This window comes from Mixophyes fleayi, chromosome 7, assembly GCF_038048845.1.
Source record: "Mixophyes fleayi isolate aMixFle1 chromosome 7, aMixFle1.hap1, whole genome shotgun sequence".
Classification (NCBI taxonomy): domain Eukaryota; kingdom Metazoa; phylum Chordata; class Amphibia; order Anura; family Limnodynastidae; genus Mixophyes; species Mixophyes fleayi.
The window spans coordinates 13,324,431-13,350,652 of NC_134408.1; positions in this window are offsets into that span (position 1 = coordinate 13,324,431).

Sequence of the window (26,222 nt, forward strand, 5' to 3'; positions counted from 1 at the left end):
ATACCAATAATTCATTATGAAACCACTTCCTGACTGATGCTGGCATCTTTCATGAGCAATTTAGCATTACAGAAATTTTTTGGGATTATATATGGATTATTTATGGATTATATTTGATTAACAGAAATACAGTTTTGAAGCTGGTAATATAACAAGAAAATAATTTAAACATTTAGATACCATATGGAAACTGTTAGTTGCACACAAAGTTTCCTGCTGCAGATATAGAGATAGCGTAATGGTTTCCCTTTAAAGCAACTGGCCATACAAGAGGGGCCAAGTTCTACTTAGCATTAGGATACGAGGGCCCGATTGTTTGATCTGCCCATCCACTACAGGACCTGCCTTGATGCTGAGTAGCATGGGCTGTAAAGGAACGGTAGAGAGGTTTTTTTTATGTTTTAATCGTTCTATCTTTGTTTATTTACTTTTGCTAATGTAGAGTAAAATGTCATATTTTACATCAGGTTTTACTCAACGGTTTGTCACAATTGCATGTATTTTGGTCTTAACCACATGTAATTTATAGGTTATCAAACTGCCAAACATCACACAGGATTTTCATCCCCCAAATCTGGAGTTTGGAAATGAAAACAATGGCATTGTGTGGAGATTTTAAAAGTGCCAAAATAATTGCTTTTTAGTAAATCTTCCCTTTATTGAAGTTTTGCTTTAACATATCTCCACTGTTTCCAAACTCTTGTTATAAAGCAATATGACTGTGTGCTCCTGACCTGTCCTCTCCACAGACTTACAGCCAAACATCTAGAACTCGAGTTACCATAGATTTTCAATTAACCTTTTCTAAATTAATTAGAAAAGAAAATGCATAATTTCTGCCATATAGACCTCATAGAAACCATCCAAATTTCAGCACACAGAAAAATTTATAAAGCATAAAATTTATTAAATGAATTATAAAAACTTACAGTTCTATCACAAAATACCCCCAATGATCTAATTGACATAAATTAAAGAAGAAAGAAAAAACAAAATCACCATAATAATTATATCAGATTGTAATAGTATCAAATACCAAGTTTATTAACTCAAAACTATGTACTGTGTTGTTAACAGCTGTCTGTCTGTTATTTACTGTACAGATTCATGCAAAGGAAGGAGCAAAAAGTTAATAAATTAACTGCGACTTGACACCCCCATAGCGATGTTTTAACATTTTTAAATGTTACCATACTTTACCTCAATGGATCTCGTTAGTGCCCTCTTTACATCTTTATTCTGTAGACTGTATATCAAAGGGTTTAACATGGGTGTAACTACAGTGTACATTACGGTGAAGATCAGCTCCAGGAAATTGTAGTGGTCTGATGGTGGCATCATGTACACAGATGCAGATGTCCCATAGTATATGGTGAGGACTGTGAGGTGGGATGAGCAGGTGGAGAAGGCTTTTCTCCTGCCATCTCTGGATTGAATCTTCAAGATGGCTCTAATAATTTTTATATAAGACATCAAACTGACAAAGAATGAACAGAATCCAAATACCAACACTTCTACATAAATCACAATAAAAAACAATTCTGTATTTTTGCAGGAGATCTTCATGAGAGATTTAGCATCACAGAAGTATTGGTGGATTATATATGAATGACAAAAAGACACCATTGAAGCTGATAATGTAATTAGTAAAGAGCCTATACATCCAGACACCCATATGGTAACTGTGAGCTGTACACAATGTTTCCTGCTGAAGATACGGTGATAGTGTAAAGGGTTACAAATTGCAACATATCGGTCATAAGCCATTGTGAATAAAAGAACATCTTCTGTACTGGCACTTTCCCAATAAAAATACATTTGAGTAAAGCATTGTATGAAGGACATTTTGAAATTCCCAAATAGTAACATGTTAAGTAGCTTAGGAACGGTGACTGTTGTGTAACAAATATCTATTAAGGACAAATAACATAGAAAAAGATACATTGGTGTGTGTAAGTGTTTATCAATAGATATGACGGTAATTATGACCGAATTCACCAGCAGCCCCGTTACATATAACAAGAGAAATACAGCGAAAAGAAGAGGTTTATATTGTAAACTAGTAGAAAAGACCACGATATGGAACTCAGGAAGAGATGTGCGATTTTCCATCAGACCATCATACAGTTCTATTTAAGGAATTTTTTTCTTTTTATAATTTGGCTTTTCTGAAAAGGATTAAAAATATTTATTAATTGAAAACCTATAAGAACAGAAACAGTACACAGTTGGTATGTATTTTCTATTACTTTGATTTGTGTTTGTGGCATTTGTGTGTGTGTCTATTATAGATTATTAAGTCTAAATCTGTTTTTATACCAGTAAGAGGATGGAATACTCATATGTGAATTGAAATTTTTATAACATTTAGAGGGAGGTGAGAGGCTTGTCATAAGCAGAACAATGTCAGATTCTGTTTATTATACTAACAAATGTGAATAGCTAAACTTAAAAGCACCCAACAAAGACAAATGCAGCCCACTTCATCCCAGAGTCAGAACCACAACCACGACACAAATAACCACAAAAATATGGGAAGAATGACGGCACTAATGTCTAATAAAATAAAATATGTATATCAGCATGAAAAAATATAGTTTTCAAATTGTCCAAAATTCTCTTTGCACAAACTTGCTGCTGCATTCATTCAGCATACAAAATAATATGCTAGCCTAAAAAGGCATTATATATTTCATTAAATTTCGATGTCAATGTGCAGATTTAGTTGTGATTACTGCATAAAAATTGTTCAATCAGATTTTTTTAATGTGTTTTTAGATTTTTTTTATGAACTAATTTGTACAATTAGTGATGATTGGTTTGCAGAAACTTTAAAATCTAGTACAGATGGTCACTTTTCACACCTAGAGAATGATTCTGCGGCATTGAAACGCGTTGGTGATTGTACGCTCCTTCCTGCTGGACTTCTCCTTTTCACTTGGAACAACTATCTGGGGTAAATGTATGAACATGCGGGTTCTTCAACACCCGTGTGTTCAGCGTGTTCAGCGATTAAATTTCAAGCGGCGCTGCATTGTAAAGGGAAACTTCCCTTTACAATGCAGCGCCGCTTGAAATTTAATCACCGAACACGCTGAACACGCGGGTGTTGAAGAACCCGCATGTTCATACATTTACCCCCTGGTAGGAGTCTTAACGCACTTTAGTGGAGGAACTTTTTTATTTATGTACTTTTTATGTTGTCATTTGTATTCTATGTATAAGATATGAAAATGTAATTATTACTGAAACATACTACATGAGAAGCTTTAACACTTCACCTTCCTTTATATGTTGCTGGAGAGTGTTAAAAAAAGGAGCATAAAGAAAAGATTGGTAATGAATACACCAATGCATCCATATGTTCATGTGAGTGCAAATCTGGCATTTACCATGTGGCTCTCTAATATAACAATATTACACTATTATATATATTTTCTATTTCTTTGAGGAGGTTTCAAATGATTTATCCAGATATTTCTACATTAGTGTAAGTAGCACTATATGCTATTTATATCATTATTTCACTGCACTGGTTTTTATTCACGGTGGTTGGATCACATTTTTTCACAAAATAATAGAAACTGAATATGATAAAAGACTAAGTAAATGTATTATATATTTATTTTATTCATTTTTGCCCTTTTCTTTGTTGAGAGATAATAACACATAATAGCATCACTATAAAAGGGATGTAAAAAAGGAGAGCTAGGAAATTCAGCAGCAAGTTCGATCAACACGCAGTGTTTTGAACAATTTGGAATATTTTCTTTTGTCTATTTGGGTGCTTCATGTTGATATACATTTAAGCTAATGTTAGTTATATTTTCATGGATAGGTCCAATTACTAGTTCACGCTTGCCAGTGTCTTCGGCTAATACATACAGTTTTGAAAGCAACAGAGAATTTTTTAAGACATGTTAGAAATTACAATATTAGAGCCAGTATGTGACAGATACATAAGCTAAGAAGATGCAACGTAGGAAATACAGAGGTGAATTGATGTATGAAAGAGATAGATCACATCATACAATGCTCTACTCAACAGGCAGAAGATTACAGTACAGAGTTGTCAGAAAGGAAATCTTGTTAAGGCTACTTTAGGGAAAACACTACTTAAATTCAAATATCATTCTCTAAAATGAATAGTATTTATCATAGCTGATAAGACCACAATTACCACAGATATGTTGGCAGGGACGTAACTAGGGCTGTGCGACAGGGGCGACCGCCCAGGGCGCAACGCTGAAGGGGGGCACACTTTATGGATATATTAGGTTAATTTGGTTAATATTGAGGGCTAGGGGGGCGGCATTTGTTTTTCTCGCCCCAGGCGCTAGAATTCTAAGTTACAGCTCTGTGTGTTGGTATACGAACTCACAAAATTTAAAGCAGTTAAGTTAATAGGTCCAAAATTTATTGTCCATCCCAGCGTGTTAAAATAAATTAAAATGAATGGATTCACTCAGTGAAAATTACTTAGAAGGTTAAAGTCTAATGTATTACTGGGGAAACTGTGTCAAACAAATCTAATTATTTTTTTTTAGTTTTTTTTACACAAGTAGACTGAAAAATGTTATAGTGTAAGGGAGCACTGGTTTACAGAAGGCTTTATAGATACATGAATAAAAGTAAATAGTTGATTGGGTTTTATGCAGCTGAAATATTTCAGATGCATCACACAGATAGTACAATTGTGAGGACTTAAAGAACAAATCTACTCAAGTATACATCACACACTCACTCATACATACAGACATACGTGCACACACTCACTCACTCATACATACATACATACAGACATACATACATGTACACACTCACTTATACAGACATACATGCACACACTCACTCATACATACAGACATACATGCGTACACACACAAAAATATCTTCTATCGAAAAGAAATAAAAACAGGCACTTTAGTGGACAGACTAGATAGATCAATCAGCTAACTTCTAATGTTTATTTTTACCCACAATCTTATGCGTTGTAAAGTGACAAAGAGAAAGAGCAGGACTTACCATTAGAATTACAGACTAGAAAACTCCCTGTTCCAGCTTGTGTTACACAGAGACAACTAGGGTGATAATATATGACATAAATTCTACCTCTGGGAAACAGTTGATCAATGGACAATTACATCATTACCTCTTTGCACTTAAGTTTAATTATATTATTACTGCAATTCCCATTTTGCTTAATATGTTAAGCTTGTGTTGGGGATCATGAAGTCAGTTAACATAGCTTTTCCATATTGTGGAATGTTGTAAAGTGGTTAAACTTCGCAAATAAAGATTAAGCTCAACAGCCTAACACTTAACAGATAGTATCTTTAAGATAACATGTGTTAATGTATTCTGCAGAAATCTATCTATCTATCTATCTTTATATATATATATATATATATATATATATATATATATATATATAGTGTGCTCACAGGTACTTGGATGCCCCAGATCTTAAACTCAGAGTAGTACATGTTTATAATATTACTGTAGCACAGGAGAGGGCCTGGTGGTAGCAGCAGCAAAGTCGAAAACAGGCCAAGGTCAAAAGGGTTACAGCAGGCAGCGGCAGTGAGGTCCAGGCAGAGGTCAGGGCTGGCAGAAAAACAGTGTATCCAGGTAACAGGCAGAGATCAGGGTCACAAGCAATCCAACAGAGTCCAGTAAACAAGCCAGGGGTCATACACAGAAGAATCATTCCAAATAGCTAGAAGCAGGGAAGCAGTGAAAGGGAGCAGGTAAGTACACTGAAGCAGAGAACTATAACCGGCAGGGAGTATAAGCCCTCCCTGCCTAGAATACTAGGAAGGACCAATAGAATAGAGGGGCATCGATGATAATCGTTCCCCACCTGGGAATGAATTAGCTTTTGGTAGTTATGCAGCTTCAGGATAGAAAAATCTACTGGCGATGTCACTATGTAAACAAGCATCATGTGTAATGGTCTTTATTGGCTCAGGGTTAATGATGGCCAGCTGGCCAGGATGGAGCGGTGATAAAAGGAGCATCCCGAGTCAGGACGAAAACTGAAAGTGACATCCTGGGCGTCATGACGACGGCAGGAACGCTATGGGGCGAGTTGCAGCTGTGCCGAGCTGCTGCGGCTAGTAACATAATGACAACGTGAAAAAAGTTTGCAAATTTTTTAAAACTAAAATATCACATGTATATAAGTATTCACAGCCTTTGGAATGAAGCTCATAATTTAGCTCAGGTGCATCCTGTATTCACTGATCATCCTTGAGATGTTCGTACAGCTTAATTGACTCCACCTGTGGAAAATTCAGTTAATTGGACATGATTTGCAAAGGCACCTGTCTATATAAGGTCCCACACTTGACAGTGCATGTCAGGGCACAAACCAAGCATGAAGTCAACGGAATTGTCTGTAGACCTCCGAGACAGGATTTTCTCGAGGCACAAATCTGGTGTAGGGTACAGAATATTATCTACTTATTTGAAGGTCCCGATGAGCACAGTGGTCTCCATTATCTGCAAATGGAAGAAGTTCGGAACCACCAGAACTCTTCCTTGAGCTGGCCGGCCGTCGAAACTGAGCGATTGGGGGAGAAGGGCCCTAGTCAGGGACCAAAAACCCTTTCAGAGCTACAGAATTCCTCTGTGGAGAGAGGAGAACCTTCCAGAATGACAACCATCTCTGCAGCAATCCACCAATCAGGCCTGTATGGTAGAGTGGCCAGACTAAGAAGCCACTCCTTAGTAAAAAGCACATGTCAAGCCCCCTGAAGTTTGCCAAAATGCACAGGAAGGACTCTCAGACCATGAGAAACAAAATACTCTGGACTGATGAGACAAAGATTTAACTCTTTGGTGTGAATGCCAGGCGTCATGTTTGGAGGAAACCAGGCACTGCTCATCACCAGGCCAATACCATCCTTACATTGAAGCATGGTGGTGGCATCATCATGCTGTGGGGATGTTTTTCTGCAGCAGGAACTGGGAGACTAGTCAGAATAGAGGGAAAGATGAATGCAGCAATGTACAGAGACATCCTGGATGAAAACCTACTCCAGAGCGCTCTTGACCTCAGACTGGGGCGACAGTTCATCTTTAAGCAGAACAACGACCCTAAGCACACAGCCAAGATATCAAAGGAGTGGCTTCAGGACAACTCTGTGAATGTCCTTGAGTGGCCCAGTCAGAGCCCAGAATCCGATTGAACATCTCTGGAGATATCTGAAAATGGCTGTGCACCGGCGCTTCTCATCCAACCTGAAAGAGCAGGAGAGGTGCTGCAAAGAGGAATGGGCGAAACTGCCCAAAGATAGGTGTGCCAAGCTTGTGGCATCATATTCAAAAAGACTTGAGCCTGTAATTGCTGCCACAGGTGCATCAACAAAGTATTGAGCAAAGGCTGTGAATACCTATGTACATGTGATTTCTTCGTTTTTTATTTGTAATAAACTTGCAAAAATCTCAAATAACCTTTAATCACGTTGTCATTATGGGGTATTGTGGGTAGAATTTTGAAGGAAAAAAAGGAATTTATTCCATTTTGCAATAAGGCTGTAACATAACAAAATGTGGAAAAGTGAAACGAGCACTGTGATTACTATCCGGATGCACTATATATATATATATATTCCATAGACAAAAAACCTTATGGTTTAACATGTCCGATTAAGGTTCCTTATACACAATCGACAATGTAAGAAAACTATTGAACTCTTCCACTCAAACTCCCAAAAGCAATGAAATTACGACTATTAAGGCAGGAACCTTAATGGACGTGTTACTAGCGCAATACAGACAGGGTATGCCATCACATCCTGCGGTTAGCTGCAGGTTCAGCACTATCATGGAGTGAGATTGCTGTCACTCACAAAATAGTGGAGCTGCTAATTCACAGATTTGTGTGTTCACTGGAATACACACATGCAGTACTATTAAATTTTCTTAGTTTAGCATTATCGTAGTTTAGGGCCTGGGTGTCTTAGAAAGAGACATTAGAGCAAGTTCATAAAAAATTAGAACTACAAAAACCCTACAGAGCAATCCTCCCTCCAAGACTGTGCCTGTTCATAAAAGATACCTGCAGAACAAAGCTCATCAACAAACAGTATTTGTTCCCGAAAGATCCCTTGAGAACATCTCTCCACCCAAAACATTCCCCGCTGCTGACAAACCCCTGCAGAGCATCCTTACACTTAACATACTACCCCTCCTGACAGATCCCTGCAGAGCATTCCTCTCACCAACACTGTACCTGCTCCCAACAAATTCCTGCAGAATATACCTCCTCCGGAATCACAATACTTGCTCCTGACATACCCCTGCAGAGCATTCCTCCCTCCAAGACTGTGCCTGTTCATAAAAGATAACCGGCCGAACATAGCTCATTGACAAACATTATTTGTTCCCGAAAGATCCCTGCAGAGCATCCCTCCACCCAAAACATTCCCAGCTGCTGACAAACCCCTGCAGAGAATCCTTACACTCAACATACTACCTCCTCCTGACAGATCCTTGCATAGCATTCCTCCCACCAACACTGTACCTGCTCCCAACAGATTCCTGCAGAATATCCCTCCTCCCGAAACACAATACTTGCTTCTGACATACCCCTGCAGAGCATTCCTCCCTCCAAGACTGTGCCTACACCAAGAGATACCTGCAGAACATAGCTCATCACCAAACAGTATCTGCTCCCGAACGAGGCCATCCTCTGACCCCTGCACAATACATAGAGCCATCCTCTGACCCCTGCACAATACATAGGTCCATCCTCTGACCCCTGCACAATACATAGACCCATCCTCTGACCCCTCCACAATACATAGAGCCATCCTCTGATCCCTCCACATTACATAAAGCCTTCCTCTGACCCCTACACAACACAGAGAGCCATCCTCTGACCCCTGCACAGCACAGAGATCCTTCCTCTGACCCCTGCACAACACAGAAAGCCATCCTCTGGGCCCTGCACAATACAGAGTGATGTATTTTTATACTAAAACATTCCTGGGCTTAAATGTATCAAGCTACGAGTGAGTTTCTGACATGTTTGAAAAGTGGAGATGTTGCCTATAGCAACCTATCAGATTCTAGCTGTCATTTATTTAGAACAATCTACAAAATCATAGCTAGAATCTTAATGGTTGCTCTAGGCAACACCTCCACTTTTCAAACACGCCAGAAACTCACAGCTTTTAACCCTAGAGGTAAATGTAAATTTACCCCCTAGGGTTTTGCCAGCGTGTTAAAATCGCGGCAAATCGCGGGTTAACACCCGTGATTTTAGTCCCAAACTAGTCCCTTTCCTTTTTTACAAAACAGTAAAAAATAGATAAAAGACGTCTCGATAAGAAAAAATATTCTGTGAGCAGGAGAAATTAGCCACATTTGGGGGGTAGAGGGAGGATGGCTGGGGTTTTGGGACTGAGGGGGGGGGCACACTATACTAGTATTAGCCCTGGCACCGCTCTCATTTCACAGTTTATTAATCTTTCCAAGCGGTGCCAGAGCTGTGATACAGAGCCCGTTTAAACTTCTCAACCCCTCAGTGACGTCAGTTAATTTATTCACTGCACTGAGCTGAGGGGGCGGAAAATTTAAAAGTGCTCAGCTTCCTGCGGTGATTTAAAAAAAAAAAGCATGGGGTCCCCCCTCTATTTAGTCTTAACCATAGTGCTGCCAGAGTACTGCTGTTTCCGGGAAAATCGGGGGGAAAATATGCGTGGGGTCCCCCCTATTTTCACAGAACCAGCACTAGGCAAACCAGCAAGGGTTGGAGGCACTATAGCAGGGGGACACGCGGCAGGGGTCCCCCTGCCATAATGACTAACCAACCCCAAGCTGTTCAGCGATAGGCTGGATTCCCTAGGCAGTGGGGTCCGCCGAAATAAACGAGCGGGCTCCCCCTAGGGACACCCAGCCCAGTGCTGATAGCACTAGGGCTCTTCCTACACCCCTTGGCGGTGGGTGTAGGGTAATAACTGCGATGTAGTTCCACAAAACAAAATGTTTACAAATCCACAACACCCTGGTTAAAACCACTAACATTTATTAAAAATAATAAACCCACAATAAATAAGTAAACACCCTCATTTACACCACATCATTTTATTAAAAATAATAAATACCCTATACTCACCAATGAAGTTTTCTATTGTCTGCAGCTTTCAATCCAAAAAATGGCTGTAAACAAAGTCCAAAATAAATTTGTATCCAAAGTCCATGCTTGTCCCTGTCCCAAAGAAATATGTACTTCTAAATGTCTTGTGTTTTTTTTACATTTATATCGGCATTATTACCCTACACCCACCGCCCAGGGGTGTAGCAAGAGCCCTAGTGCAATCAGCACTGGGCTGGGTGTCCCTAGGGGGAAGCCTGCTCGTTTTTTTCGGCGGACCCCACTCCCTAGGGAATCTAGCCCAGCGCTGAACAGCCTGGGGTTAGTTAGTCATTATGGCAGGGAGACCCCTGCTATGGTGCCTCCAACCCCGGCTGGTTGGCCTAGTGCTGGTTCCGTGAAAATCGGGGGGAGCCCACGCAATTTTTTCCCTGATTTTCACAGAACCAGCAGTAGGCTGGCAGCACTAGGGTTAAAAGGGAATAGAGGGGGGACCCCACGCTTTTTTTTTTTTTAAATCACCGCAGGAAGCTGAGCACTTTTAAATTTCCCGCCCCCTCAGCTCAGTGCAGTGAATAAATTAACTGACGTCACTGAGGGGTTGAGAAGTTTAAACGGGCTCTGTATCACAGCTCTGGCATCGCTCGGAAAGATTAATAAACTGTGAAATGAGAGCGGTGCCAGGGCTAATACTAGTATAGTGTGCCCCCCCTCAGTTCCAAAACCCTAGCCATCCTCCCTCTACCCCCCAAATGTGGCTAATTTCTCCTGCTCACAGAATATTTTTTCTTAGCGAGACGTCAGTCAGCCATGTTTGTGCTCTCAAGTGAAGCCATTTTCAGTACACCCAGAACAAGACTCTATCTGACATGCGCAACGTTATGAACTTTTCTGAAATCCCCTATCTTTCAAATGGGGCATGTTTTACCAAATTGTAAAAAAACTGTAACTTTCTCAAACTTGTGAACCCTCAAAGGCACTCCTCAGCCCTAATAGCTTACTAACAAAACTTACCGCGTGTCTTTAAACGCCCTGTACACCAAGTTAAGCTCTCCCAAAAAAACCTGAAAAACTGAGACTTTTGCAAAACAGGAAGTGGAAAAAAAAGATTAGATTGTTCCTAAATTGTCATTTTTATTCTTTTTTTCTGAAATTTCACATGCAGCACCTGTGGACAATTCTCCATTCGCATGCCACATTTCAGTTCAATAGCTTTAATACTTTTTAAAAGGTAGACCCTCAAACACCATGCCCCCTCTCTCACAAATTCCCTATGGCAAAATGACGTTTTTTACATGTTACCTTAATATAAGGGTACGACTGTGCCCTTATAATATATATATATATATATATATATATATATATATATATATATTCATACCTATACATACATACAGTCACTAAATTAAAACCAGCTGCCTAATATTGTGTAGGCAGGGCTGCCAAGAGGAATTCAGGACCCCGGTAAAGCAACTTCATGGGGCCCCCCTTATTGTTGTGCCTGGCAAAAGTTGGAGTGGTCATACAATTGTGTTTATCATTGGGGTGTACCCAGCAGGTGAATATTGCTTGACCACCCTCCTACAGAAAAAACCCTGCATTGCTGATTACACCATTTGCAAAAGTGCACAGTGCCCGCTCGCAGGAGCGTAACATATGTCAAAGCAGTCCTGACGTTCAGCAAAGCGGGGCAGTGAGCCCATAGTGCCTCTTAGTTGTGCCCTCATAGTAGAGGCCCAGGTAACACTGTGGTAAATAGTCCTGCCCACATTTCATAACATACCACATAGTAGAGTCCCCAGTTCATATTATACCACAATAATGCCAAAATTCAGTTTATGCCACACATAAGTGCCACCAGTTCATGTTATGCCTCACATAAGTGCCCACAATCACATTCACAGAGGGGGATACAATTGAAGATGCACACCAAAGGGGTGTGGACAACCACTAGAGAGACATAACCAAACCACCAGAGGGGGTGTGGTAAGCCCACAAAGGACATCTAGCACCATAGTGTAGTATATAAAGAATGCAGTGTGTACATAAAGAGTTCACAGACTTAGCCTTTCCCTTACATTGGGAAGAACAGTCACCAAAAATTGGGATTGTCCCACTAGAATCACATTTGATAGACTGTCCTGCTCTCTCCTACCTGTTCTTGTCACTTTCACCTCCTGTGTCTGTGTAACGAGCCACGGCGGCTCCAGGCACCGCCACGACTCACTCACCTCTCGGTCCAAGCGTCCCAGCCGACGTCATGATGACCAGGACGTCACTTCCGCTTTGTCCCGGCCATTGTCAAGGCAACTGTCAGGATGCTCGGTTGTTAAAACACTGCATCCCGGCATCCAGGGCAGCCAGGCGCATGCACAAATTGCCAATTAATCATCAGTCCCCTGTGGCTGATGATTCCTGTTATGCCCCAATGATCTTATTGGTTGCTGTCTGTATATTAGGCAGGGAGGGCCAAGCCTCCATGCCGGTTATAGTCCCTGCTCCCAAGCATACTTCTCCTGCTGTAGTGTTCCTGTTGTTTGCTGTATTACTGTTGCTGACCCCTTGCTTGGATTTTGATGTTGCTGATTTGCCTTTGACCCTGACCCCTTGCTTGGATACTGACGCTGCTGATTTGCCTGTGACCCTGAAACTTGATTACTCCTCTTTGTAATCACCTGCGCTGCGATCTCAGGTTATCAGCTCCTACTACTAGAGAACAAGACCTGGGGGCATCCGAGTACCTGTGAGCATGTCTAGTTCTACGGTAAAGGTGGCTGCTATAGTCGAAGACCTCTGAATTGGTTCTAGGAGTTGATACCTGGGGCGTGAGCCGTAACATTATAACTGGCCAAAAAAACAAAGAAGTGAGTGAACTATCCTAAATTTTGGTTATCATGGAACCAAGCCCAGCTCAAATATTGGCAGGTCAAATCCAGATCTTGTCCCAAATTGTCCAAGAGAAGGCTTCAAGGACTTCGCAGGCCACCCAATCTTCTGTACCAGAGCCGAAAATGAACTTACCTGATTGCTTCTCGGGGACCGTAGACTTTTCCGCAACTTCCAAGAAAGTTGCAAGCTTTATTTCAGACTAAAACCACTCTCTTTGGGGTCACCAGAACAGAGAGTGAAGATAATTATTTCTGCAAGGGGATCCCCAGTCCTGGCTGTTCAGCTTAGATCCTAACAGCCCTCATTTGCAGTCTGTGGATGCATTTTTCAAGGCACTGGGGCTACTTAACGATGACCCGGATTGTGTGGCTTCAGAAGAGGCGCAGCTTCGGTCTTTAAAGCAAGGACGACGTACTGCTGAGGAATATTTCTCTGATTTCAGACATTGGTCCTTGGACAGTGAATGGAACGACCCAGCTCTCTGCAGCCAGTTCCGTTTGGGCCTTTCTGAACAGATTAAGGATTCCTTTGTCCAATATCCTACAGTGGGATCCTTTGAAGAGTCAGCTGGCTATCCGGATTGACTGTAGATTCACGGAAAGGAAAGCAGAGAAGGAAAGTATTTCGCCTTATTTCCCGGTTCTGACTAAAGTTTCTTCCGGCGATCAGGTTGAACCCATGCAACTGGGAGCCTACCGGTTGTCTTCTGAAGAACGAACCCGGAGATGTACACTGGGCCTCTGCTTATACTACGGGGAGAAGGGGCATCTGCTTCATACCTGTCCTGTTAAGCCGGGAAAAGACCAGGCGAAGTGATGACACAGGTCATCTCTCCAAAAGATTCCCTACTAATACCTGCCCAGCTCACGTATGGTGGACAAGATATTTCTGTTTCAGCATTTCTGGACAATAGAGCTGCTGGAAACTTTTTAAACTTGACTCTTGCCTGGTCCCTGGATTTCTCAGCTGTTCCTCTTGAATCCATCATCGCTGTGTATGGGCTGGATGGGAATCGCCTGAACAGGGGTGAGATTCATCATCGCTTCCCTCCTTTGCAGTTGAAGATGGGTGCCCTTCACTCCGGTACTATCTCACTTTACCTAATTTACTGTCCCTCTGATCCTGGGTTATCCTTGGCTTGCCCTCCATAATTCCTGTAACGACTGGACTAAGAGTGAGATAATTCAGTGGAGTTCTCTGTGCTCTTCTTCTTGTTTATCTTTGCCGCTCAGGGTTACCCATACTTGCCCAGAGCAGCTATCCTTTCCCTATCGGGAATTCCATGACGTTTTCTCCAAGAAGGAAGCAGACATTCTCCCTCCTCACCGGGAGTAAGACTGTGCTATTGATCTAATCCCAGGTTCCAGATTGCCCAAGGGAAGATTATATTGTCCATTACGTAGACTCAAGCCATGGAAACTTATGCAGAGGAGAATCTGCAGAAAGGCTGTATTAGGCCCTCCAAGTCACCTGCTGGAGCAGACTTCTTCTTTGCGGCCAAGAAAAATGGTAGCTTGAAGCCTTGTATTGATTACAGGGGGTTAAATAATATAACCATAAAGAATACATACCCCTTGCCACTTATTTCGGTCATCTTTGATCAGCTTAAAGGAACTAAAATCTACTCAAAGATTGATCTTCGTGGAGCAACAAGTTCTTTTGAAACATCCGCCATATGCTAAGTTGGAAAAGTGTGAGTTTGAAGTCACATTTTTGGGGTATATCATTTCCCCGGAAGGTTTCGCTATGGATCCCAAAAAATTACAGACCTTTCTCGACTGGGTGCGACCCTCGAATCTTAAAGCTATGCAAAGATTCCTGGGGTTCGCTAACTAGTACAGGTTAAAATATAAATAAATTGAGTCATTTCTTCAAAAGACATTTTATTTATTTTCAGGATATAATATTTATTGAACATTTTCAACTATTTAATCATACAATTTTTCTCATTTAAATATTTATCTTATTTTACCTCAATGCATCTCATTAGTGCCCTCTTTACATCTTTATTCTGTAGACTGTAAATCAGAGGGTTCAACATGGGTGTAACTACAGAGTACAGTACAGTGAAGAACAGCTCCACAGCTTTGTAGTGGTCTGATGGTGGCATCATGTACACAGATATAGCTGTCCCATAAAATATTGTGAGGACCGTGATGTGGGATGAGCAGGTGGAGAAGGCTTTTCTCCTCCCATCCCTGGATTTAATCCTTAAGATGACACTAATAATTTTTATATAAGACATCAAACTGATGAGGAATGGGCAGAATCCAAAGAACAACACTTCAACATAAATCACAATAAAAAACAATTCTGTATTTTTGCAGGAGATCTTCATGAGAGATTTAGCATCACAGAAGTATTGGGGGATTATATATGAATAACAAAAATACATCATTGAAGCTGATAATGTACCTAGTAAAGAGCTTAAACATCCAGATACCCATATGGCTCTTGTCAGCTGCACGCAATGTTTCCTACTGAAGATACGTTGATAGTGTAAAGGTTTACAAATAGCAACATATCGGTCATAAGCCATAACGAATAAAAGAACATCTTCTGTGCCGGCACTTTCCCAATAAAAATATATCTGTACAAAGCACTGTATGAAGAACACTTGATAGTTCCCAGACAGTATCATGTGCAGCAGTTTAGGGACGGTGACTGTTGTGTAACAAAGATCTATTAAGGACAAATTACAGAGAAATAGATACATTGGGGTGTGTAAGTGTTTATCAATATTTATGACTGTAATTATGGCAGAATTCACTAGCAGCCCCGCCAGATATAACAATAGAAATCCGGTGAAAATAAAAGGTTTATATTGTAAACTAGTAGAGAAAGCCACAATATGGAACTCATATAGAGATGTGTGATTTTCCATCTGCAGTATATACAATTCTAGTACAATAAAAATACATTAATTATTGTGGTTATTTTTAAGATTTGGTTTACTAAATATATTAAAAACAGTTACTGGGTGTAGTATATGTGGAGTACTTTATAGTTCCGCGGGGGGGAGAGGTAGCTCAGAAGTGAATAGTTCAGCAGGTGTTCTTCTTAATATATCCACATGGTCAGTGCATTTATTTAAACTACTTACACCACAACTGTCTATGAGGATAAAAATGAGTTCGTCACTGCACAAAAAAATCGTGAGGAGACCAGCAGTGAATTGTGTAAAGTTTGAGCCAGTGTATAAGCTCCACAGTTTGTCATACAGACCAAGAGCGCAGCTGGGAAATGGAAGTTAAATCAGCCATTACTCAATGGTACAGTGAGTGTAGCAGCTCCCCCAATGCTTAAAAGTTCCTAAATTGTCAGGATACATTGGCACGGTGTCACCCTTCAACGGCACTTGCATTTGTAAAGCAAATAATGTTGGTGGCAAAAAGAAAGTCACAGCCCTACTAAGTGTAATTGGGCAAATACCGTTCTTTTGGTAAGTTCATTAACACCCGTAAAACTCACCAACAAAGCGTTTCAGGAATTGGTTGATGCTATAAAGAACCTTTTAAACTTCAAACAACTATTAATTTTGTTTTCATAAAATAAGTCAGTTTAAAGGTGAAAGCAGTGGTAGAGGTGGCCTGTTGTATTGCGCTATGCCATAGCGCAACTTGTCATACTGCCTTCATTGTAAAACAATACAATTCCATTCATACGTTTTCCATACCGTCACTTCTAAATTTCCACTTTGACCACTGGGTGAAAGTATTTCTACATATGTAGCAGAGTTGAAACAGTTACCTGAAGACTGTCAGTGGGTGAATTGATCATTATCTCAACCAGAGTTAATATTACACCGTGCAATGTCTAAGGCAATTTCAATGGAGACAATGGATGATTCAAAGATTTCAACTAATACCTGGAATTTGTGTCACAGACGAAAAGTCTTTTAAACAGGGAATGTCTTGTTTTTGTAGTGGGTTATCTCACATGACAGTAACTACTGTTGATTTAAAGATAAAAAATGCAGGACATGTCGTTTTCAAAGAGTATGTAGGTCAGGAAGAATATACAATAAGGTAATTAAACAGCAAACTCACTGTGGAAGAAATAAACCTTCACACATAAACAAACTGACAGCAAATGAGTCATATCAACTGACTGTGAGGAAACAGAAAAGATTTATGTCTTGAATTGGCAGAATAATGACATCAAAGTGCCAGGTTAATTAAGAATCAAATAGTGACAATACTGTTACGAGATTAAATCAATTGTTAACTGATGCATATTTAATAAAGGGATAGAAATACTCACATGAATGAAAGTCAGCATTGATTAGATAAAAAGCTACTATGAATTGCCACCAAGTTCGACCTGAACCATGTGCTATTTGAGCAAGGGTTGAGGCAGAACTGAAGAATTGAGGAAATGCATTCCCTCCAGAATGGAAAACAACAATAAATTTAGAGTTGCACAAAGTACAATATCTACTGCCAAAGATTGAGGACATCTTTGCAGCTCTGTTGAGAGGAAACGGCTTTCCAAAAATATATTTAGCACAAGCATATTTACAAATGGAATTTAAAGATACGTCAAAGAAATACTTGACAATCAACACATACAAAGGTTTATTTCAATACAACCATCTTACTTTTGAAATTGATTCAGCTCCTGTGATTCGGCAAAGAGCCATTGTTCAAGTGTTACATGGAATACCTGGTACTCAATGCTACCTCAATGATATTATTATTACAGGAAAAGATGATGAAGATTATTTAAACAATCTTAAAACTGTGCTCACAAGGCGACATGAATATGGGTTGACAGCCAATCAAGGTAAATGTGAATTCTTTAAGGAAGAAATTTCTTAGTGTGGACATGTAATTGAGAAAAACTGTCTGCACAAGTCTGAAGAGGGCTATTGAACCATTATCACAAGTTTGTACCTCAAATATCAATGGTATTTCACCCATTGAATGCTCTCTTACAGAAGGGAGCATCATGGGAATGAGCTACAGTTTATGAAAATGCTTTTCAAGAGGCAAAGAAGCTGATCACATCAGACAACTATCTCATGCACTATAACCCATCACTACTTATCAAGTTGGTTTGGAAAGCCTTACCTATAGGGACAGAGAAAGTATTATCACATTCTCTCCTGGATGACAGTAAGCGACCTGTCTCATTTGCATTGAGATCCTTAGCAATGACTGAATGTAATTGAGCACAAATTGATTGTGAAACTTTAAGTCTTGTATGGGGAGCAAAGTTATTTCACCAGTGTCTTTATGGACCGAAGTTCATATTGGTCAGAGACCACCAACCTGTCTAGTCCTCAGAAGGAAGTTCCTGCAATGACAGCTGTTAGACTACAAAGAAAGATTATCCTTATTATCGGGAGCTCACACTTATAAGACTGAATTTAGTGGGGCAGAAGTTCACGCAACTTTAACGGATTTTCACCATTCCCTGTACAACTAGCTAATGAACCTGTCCAAATGGACCAAGAAGATCTCTAAAGTATCACTTTATATTGATAGAACAGTGTCCAATAACTAATGCTGTCATCAAGTGAGAAACCTTTATCCAGTATTATCTAAAGCCTATGATATTACAGATAAAGGTTGGCCAAAACATGTCAACTCATTGTATACAGAATTCTCAGAAAGAAAAGATGAACTGTATGCCTGTATGTCAAGGAACATTACTTTGCCCTTCCAGAGTAGTAGTGCCTACCAAGCTTTATACAAAGAAATTGGACTAATTGCACAAAATACTTCATAATACAGTGAAAATAAAGGCCTTCACTAGAAGTTAAGTATGGTGGCCTAAAATTGATGATCAGATCAAATTTTTAATTCAAAACTGTGAAGGATGCAAAAAACCCAAAGCACACCACCACCAACCCTATTACTCCCTTATTTATGACCCTCTTCTCCATGTCAAAGAGTTCATATTGATCTTGTATATCAATTCATGGATCACTTGTTTCTGATTGTGCTGGATGCACATATAGCACTTCACTTCAACACCATACCACCCAGACACATATGGATTAGCTGAAAGGTATGTCCAAACATCAAGGAAGCTATCAAGGCCTTGAGACACAAGCAAATTACACTACAATGCAAATTTGTCAATTTCTTATCTGTTTATAAAAATACTGCAAATACTAGGGCAAAGTCTAGCAACGATGTTCCTCAGCAGGAAACGGAGATCTCACTGGGACTTATTGAAGCCAAATATATGTACAAAAGTTCATAACTAGCATTTCAAAATTTTTAAACAAAAAACAGCTAGAAAATTCACTGCTCGGCAAGAAATATTAGCACAACCTTAATGAGAGAACAAATGTCAACTGGAGAAAATAATTTCAATGTCTGGTACCTTAGTGTACACTGTTGATGTTGGAGAAAGCTTATGGCATCCTCATGTAGATCAAATCTTCAATGCAAAGGGAGAGAGCTCACAAGCTCAAATGTCGACCCATTTCAAAAGAGTCCAAATATTTTTGAATCAATTCAAGAGTTTAATGTAATGGTAGCTGAACAACCATCAAACTGTTGCTAGGTAATGTCTATGTGACTAAATGTGACTCCGGTGACTTTAGTAACTACAATAGCTGCTCAGTAAGAATGTGGATCTTCAACTATATTTGAGTAAGTCCCAGAATCTATAAAGTTAACACTATTTATGGAGTTCTGTACCCCAGGGATTCACAGATATTGTACTAAAATTTATAGTCTTAAGGTATTCATATAATGAAAATATTTTTATCTAATTATTTTATTGCATGCTTCTCATATTGTATTTGTCTAAGAACAGAGAACTGCAGTACATGTGGACTTTTTTGGATTTGAAAACGAGGCAAAACGTCATCGGATCTCTGGATTTTTGGATTCCTTTTTAAGATCCAACATAACGGTGGGTGGGAGGGAGGGTTGCACCATCTTGCACCATTTTCCTTTTCTGCCACTGCTGTGTGCCAATGTGTCCTAGATGTGCTAGGAACTGCCGTGTGTTTGTGTCATTGCTCTGTCGCTTACCATCCAGCCAGGTCACTGCAGTATTTGTCCGAAAGTGTATGAAAATAATATTGTGATCTGTGAGGTGGTCAAAATTCACTGCAAATGACTTGCAAGGGGTACAAATTAGTTTATTATTTTGCATATAAGTTAAATACTGGCTATTTTTTCATGTAGCACACTCATACTTGATAGCTTTATTTTTACACTGAAATTTAAAGATGAGACCCAAGAAGTCTGAAAACTAACATTGTATAATGGAGCACTTTTTTACAGAAGGCTTGACTGATACATAGATCAAAGGAAAGAGTTGCTTGGGTGTTATGCAGTTGGAGAATTTAAAATAATTCACACTCATCGTACTAGTGTGAGGACTTAAATAGAAATCCACTCACATAAACATGTATACACACACACTTACGCATACACACATACATGAGTGCACTTACAAAAATCCCTGTACACACACATATGCACACAGACACAGACTAATACTGTCTATCTCAAAGAAACAAAAACAGTTGCTCTAATGGACAGACATAATAGACCAATTGGCTATTTTCTGATATATAATTTCTTTGTGTTGTAGACTGATATAGAGAAGAACAGGACCTACCATTGGAATTGCAGACAAGTGAATCTCCTCAGGCTTGTGTTACACAGAGGCGATGAAGGTGATAATATAGAACATAAATTATTCCCCTGGAGTACAATAGACTATTGGGCAATTACATCATTGATGCTCTTTGCACTTAAGTTTGATTATACTATAACTCTGCAAATCCCACGTTACATAATTTGTTAAGCATTTTTAAGTGTGGTGGGAGATTTACCTTTAAACATTCTGAAGTTAGTTAATATAACTTTTCCATATTGTGAAATATTGCTATAACTACCCTGATAGTAGTTATAAATCATCAAGATAACATTTGCTAATATGTTATGTAGAATTAGATATTAGAGGCCTGATTCATCAAGGTACGTACCTACCGATTTTGTGCATATAGCACGCAAAATCACTCTACTCTTGCCCAGAACTGGAGCATACGCACCTAAACGCAGCAATGTTCACTGCATCTACGTATGCAAAGGACACTTGCTACAGCCTACGATTTCTTAGAGTCAACGGGGTGGGGGAAGAGGCATTCGCCCATAGTCAATATACAGTAAGGGCACGCCAAATTTGAGTGCACGCAGTCGGTGGTAGTCATTTTCCCTTCTCAAATATCCCGACACACTAGACACCAACGAAAGAATAGAGTACAACGTCGGTAATGTAAAAATTGCGGCTTACCACGTTAGTTACAAGTGGTATTTGTGGCACCTTCTTTTCCCTACATCTGTAAAAAACGACCCTGCAAAACATGGACGATAACAATTGACACAATTTCTAATGGTCCTAATCCAAACTGCGGTTTTAAAGCGGCAATGGCTGGACCCACAGCATGTATAATGTAATCCAGGATGTGGGTCCAGCCATTGGAAGTATAAGCAGACTAATGATAATTTTTGAAGAGTCAAATGGGCCTGATTTACTAAGGAAAGTAAGGCAAAAAAGGAAGTAAATTTTTTAAGGGACAAACCATATTACATGGAAAGGGGTGTATATTAGTTTATTATTTTGCAAATAAGGAAAATACTGGCTGCTTTTTCATGTAGCGCACAAATACTTGATAGTTCTATTTTTACACTGAAATTTAAAGTTGATCCACCTCAACTATAAATCTGCCATTATATTTTAAATTTACCTCTCCTTCAATGCCACATGGTTTTGCCAAGGTGCAAAGTTACTCCTTTGTTTTGCTTTACTTTCCTTAATGAATCAGGCCCAACGTCTTTTGAAAAGTAAAAAAAAAATATTTGTGTGGTTGTAGCATAACCAAATTACTGATTTTGATCTTAGAATGTGACCAGTACACAAAAGTGTAAAAATAGGCACAGCACAGGGGTGAAAAAAGTCTCAACAGCAAAGGGTTTAAATAATTTGAATTATTTGTGGATGTTTTGCATTGAAGCACGGATGTGTGTGCAGTCATACATGTTGCGGAAGCTGCACATATTAGTATATAATATTAATGCACTTGAGTGAGTCCAGACACTAGGTTTAACTAAGTGTTTTTTTTTCTTCATATATTGAGCATACAATTAAAGTTTTTTTTTATAGTATTGAAATGTTGGATAGGATAAATCAGTCAGTTCTACTGAGGTATTGATAGAAATTTTGTCATAAAAATATATATATTAAAATTATGGCCTTCATCTAGATCTGGGCACCTAAAAATCACCACAAAATTGAAATGTTATATGTTTTTAATTAAACTTTTCTCAAGATACTTTCAACTCAAAACTCAGCTATATTTCTGCTGTAGGTGTACAAATATATATACATGCGCCCAATTATAGCATGTAAATGTTAGTGTCATAAACCCGAAAGTGGCATTACCTTATTTGTGCATGATATAATATAATAAAGTGTAATATACAAAAGAAAGAATAGGGACTTGACAGTGTTATTAATAAATGCAAAAGTTGAATATTCAATATTAATCATAATTAAATATAAGCACCCCCACATCTATTGTTTACAGTTTTATAAATTCAATGTGAATCTTCTTTCCTGTAGTAGTCCAAATAGAAGTGACAAATAAAAAAATCTTCATAGATGGCTGCAACTTGACATATCATATCCACAAAGCTAATGAATGAAGTGCTATGAACTGAAGGGGTCATTATGCAAACAGCCAATCAAAAGAGTCCTGATAGTGCTGCAGGTGTTGTCATTGTTACATTATCATCATTTTATGCCTTCCAAGAACCCTATCTGCAGATGTGGTCAAGTCTAATTAGGCAGGATCTCAAGGGTGCATTCTGCACTTATGTGCACATACCCTTACTGTACACAACTTATGTTTGCCTGCCCCTCTTCCGCATCGCTAGGCTTAAGGGGTCTCAAGTCTTAAATACACTCAATTTGGAGTAAAGAAATGCATATGTTTATGTCTGAAAGTTAGGCTTAAGTCCAACTGAAAATGAGGCCTGTAGTGTCTGTTGAAAGGAATGAGGCCAAAACGGATGTAAATCAAAATTGGAAAAATTGTCTGGGTCATCTGAGGTTCAAAATTTCCACCAAAATCTATGTTAGCTGAGGACACTTCCTAAATAAGGAAACTCCATCCCCTTTGGAAGCAGGAAATCAGCACTTTCCAGCAAGTTGGCATATCTGAGGATATAGAGATAGGTACTATGTCAAATAGTCTAATATAAGCAAACAATATCTGGACATCCTACATAACTATATGAAGAAAAAATAAGATACATACTTTATATCACTCTAAAAGTGCACTACAAGGTAATGGAAGCTTTGTTACATATTTATAGTATGTCCGGATTTGTGAAGTCCCTCCTACCATTGTCTCCTCAATATCCTGAAGAACTAAGTCATATGCTCTTTGCCCTTGTGCTAATGTTACACCTGAAACTTTTCAGGGATTGCTGTAGATACAAGATGAGTATTGGACCACTGAAGCCTTTCGATGAACTTACAGGATTGGAGTAACATTTCATGTAAGCAGCACAGTGTAATTTTAGAACTTAGTGAACTACATCCAAAACAACACTCAGGGGTATATTTCCTAAACTGCAGGTTTGAAGAAGTGGCGATGATGCCTATAGCAACCAATCAAATTCTAGTTAACATTTATTTAGTACATTCTACAAAATGACAGCTAGAATCTGGTTGCTATTGGCAATATCTCCACTTTTTCAAATGTGCAGTTTAGTAAATATGCCCCTTAATGTTTTTTCTGGAGTTATTATGTAACTACGTTCAACAGTTCTTTGTCACCACTGTAAATGAGTAGGCAATGGTCATTACACCACTGTGGCTGGTTACTAAGTTTGCAATCCTGAAAATCAAGCACATGGAAGAATGACAAACTGATACAAAAGATGTATACAAAAATTATTTAATATTAATAATAAAAATATAAAAAATATTCTACTTAGCTTTCTTTAATAAGGGTGGTACACAAAATTTTGGAACCACTAAAACACATGTATTCAATATACAATGCTCAACAATATACACAAGAAATAGCAACAAATTAAGCTATTTATAAAATCCTACTGGTAGAAGAAAGTTCTATCGAAATGTCACTCTAGGCAGCTAATTCAAAAGACGCAGTTAATAGTGGTGGATAAAAAGAAATTAATTTCATTTAAATCCGATTCTGTTCACTTGTAAAACAGATAAGGTTCTCAGGGTGTTTGTCCGAATTCCAACATAAATCATTTGCAGATTGTCAAGAATTCTTCTCTGCCTCATTTCCTTTTTAATCAGCCATGCCATAAACATATCTCATTGATAAAAGATGCATGTATCATTCACCTGGCTTACTACGGCACTGTATGTACTTAGTTTGCTTGTCCTGTCTGTTTGTGTGTTCAGAAATTTGGGGCCTGTAAAAAATGTGTATCCCACTGTTTTGAAAGCATTCAGAATGCATCTGTCGCTACCGGATCTATTCTTTCATGTTCAGATGCAATTGATGGCGATGATAATATTTACCTGACGCGTTTCATCTGTATCATCTGCAGACAAGAATTCCTCCTATTCCATTATGAAGGGGCTAGGTAGAGGTTTTTTAAATAACCAAAGCCAATCTCCAAATTTAAATGGACTATTACTTTCTACATGGTGTACAAGTATGCACATATAAGTCTGCAATTGCATTCACTTTTTCAAATCCCCAGACTAACCAGACAATATGTAATACATCAATATTCTCTAGCTAAAGTCTGCAATGCGAGATGTGAAAGTTCCAATTTTAAAAATTAGGTAGATCTAATAAATGAAACTATGGGGCAATAATGACATAAATATATCAGAAGAATCTCTGGAAAAAAAAATCTGGTCAAAATAGACATATTCTTGATATGCTATTAATGAAAGAGAAGGTGTTTCCTCCTGAAATATTGGGCACGCAGCCCTTAAATAAACTCATCATTGTGTTCTGTTTATCTTATAATATATACATACAACTATATGATTATATACACATATGTTTATTAAAACAAATGAAATAGAACTGCATTTACATTTTATCATTTTAAATATGTATATTATAATAATATTTCTTATTGAGACCTATTATTATTATTATTATTATTATTATTAATATTTACTTATATAGTGCCACAAGACTTCCGCAGCGCCCTACAGAAAACAGATAGTGGACAATAGAGGGTAAAACAGTACAGAACAGTGAACAAAATACTAGTACTTCAATAGCTCCACACATATTGTAGCTAGCACAGTGGAGTTGGAGGAGAAGAAAAAGTAGAGAGATAGGGGGAAGGGGTGTAAGAGCTTACATCCTAAATGAAGGGCAAACAGACAGAGGGGAATCAGAGGGGATAATCGCTGGAGTAGCAAGTTTATAACTTAGAAAGTTATGTATTTTGAAATTATTCATGTTTGTATTGGATTACTTTGAAATATCAGAAAGCATAATCCTACTAATTAGCTAATATGTATATATATATATATATATATATATATATATAATATTTTATATTGGCTATAAAAATAATTGCTTCACAAAATTCACAAATTACATTTACTGCAGTATATGTATGCAATTTTAGAACAATTGCAATTACAATATGGCCATGTGTTCATTAGAGCAAATACATTTTGATGATTTAACTCATTTTTGGAGATAGGAGTTTGAGATTCTCCACAAAAGACCCATGCAATACATTCATCATTTTCTGAATTGATCAGCTGAAAAAGAAAGCTTAGAACATGATGGTAGTGAATGGAAGTTTATGGGGTGGTTCACAAAACAATTGACAAAATTGGTAGAATATTTTTGGCAAATTGATTTAGGAATTTCTTGTTACATGCTAAAACAAAGCATTATATAAAATACATTTAGGAGACTTTTAAGAGACTAAAACATGGTTTATAAGGTACATGTTCAATTTGGTGCTATTTTTAAAATTGTTTAGATTTTTGTTATTAAAGAACAACATTTAAATACAAGAAACTGTCATTCAAATTTTTTTAAAAGTCAGTTTTATTTCATTATATTTATTTCAGCGCAATTTTTACAAACTGATTTACCAGCTGCAAAACATTGAAATATATAGAAACTCAATACGTCTCAACACATGTTGCTCATCTGCAAAATAAAAGTACAAGTAGAGTTTTGATAAGCCCAGAACACTCTAACACTTTAGTAATCTACAGT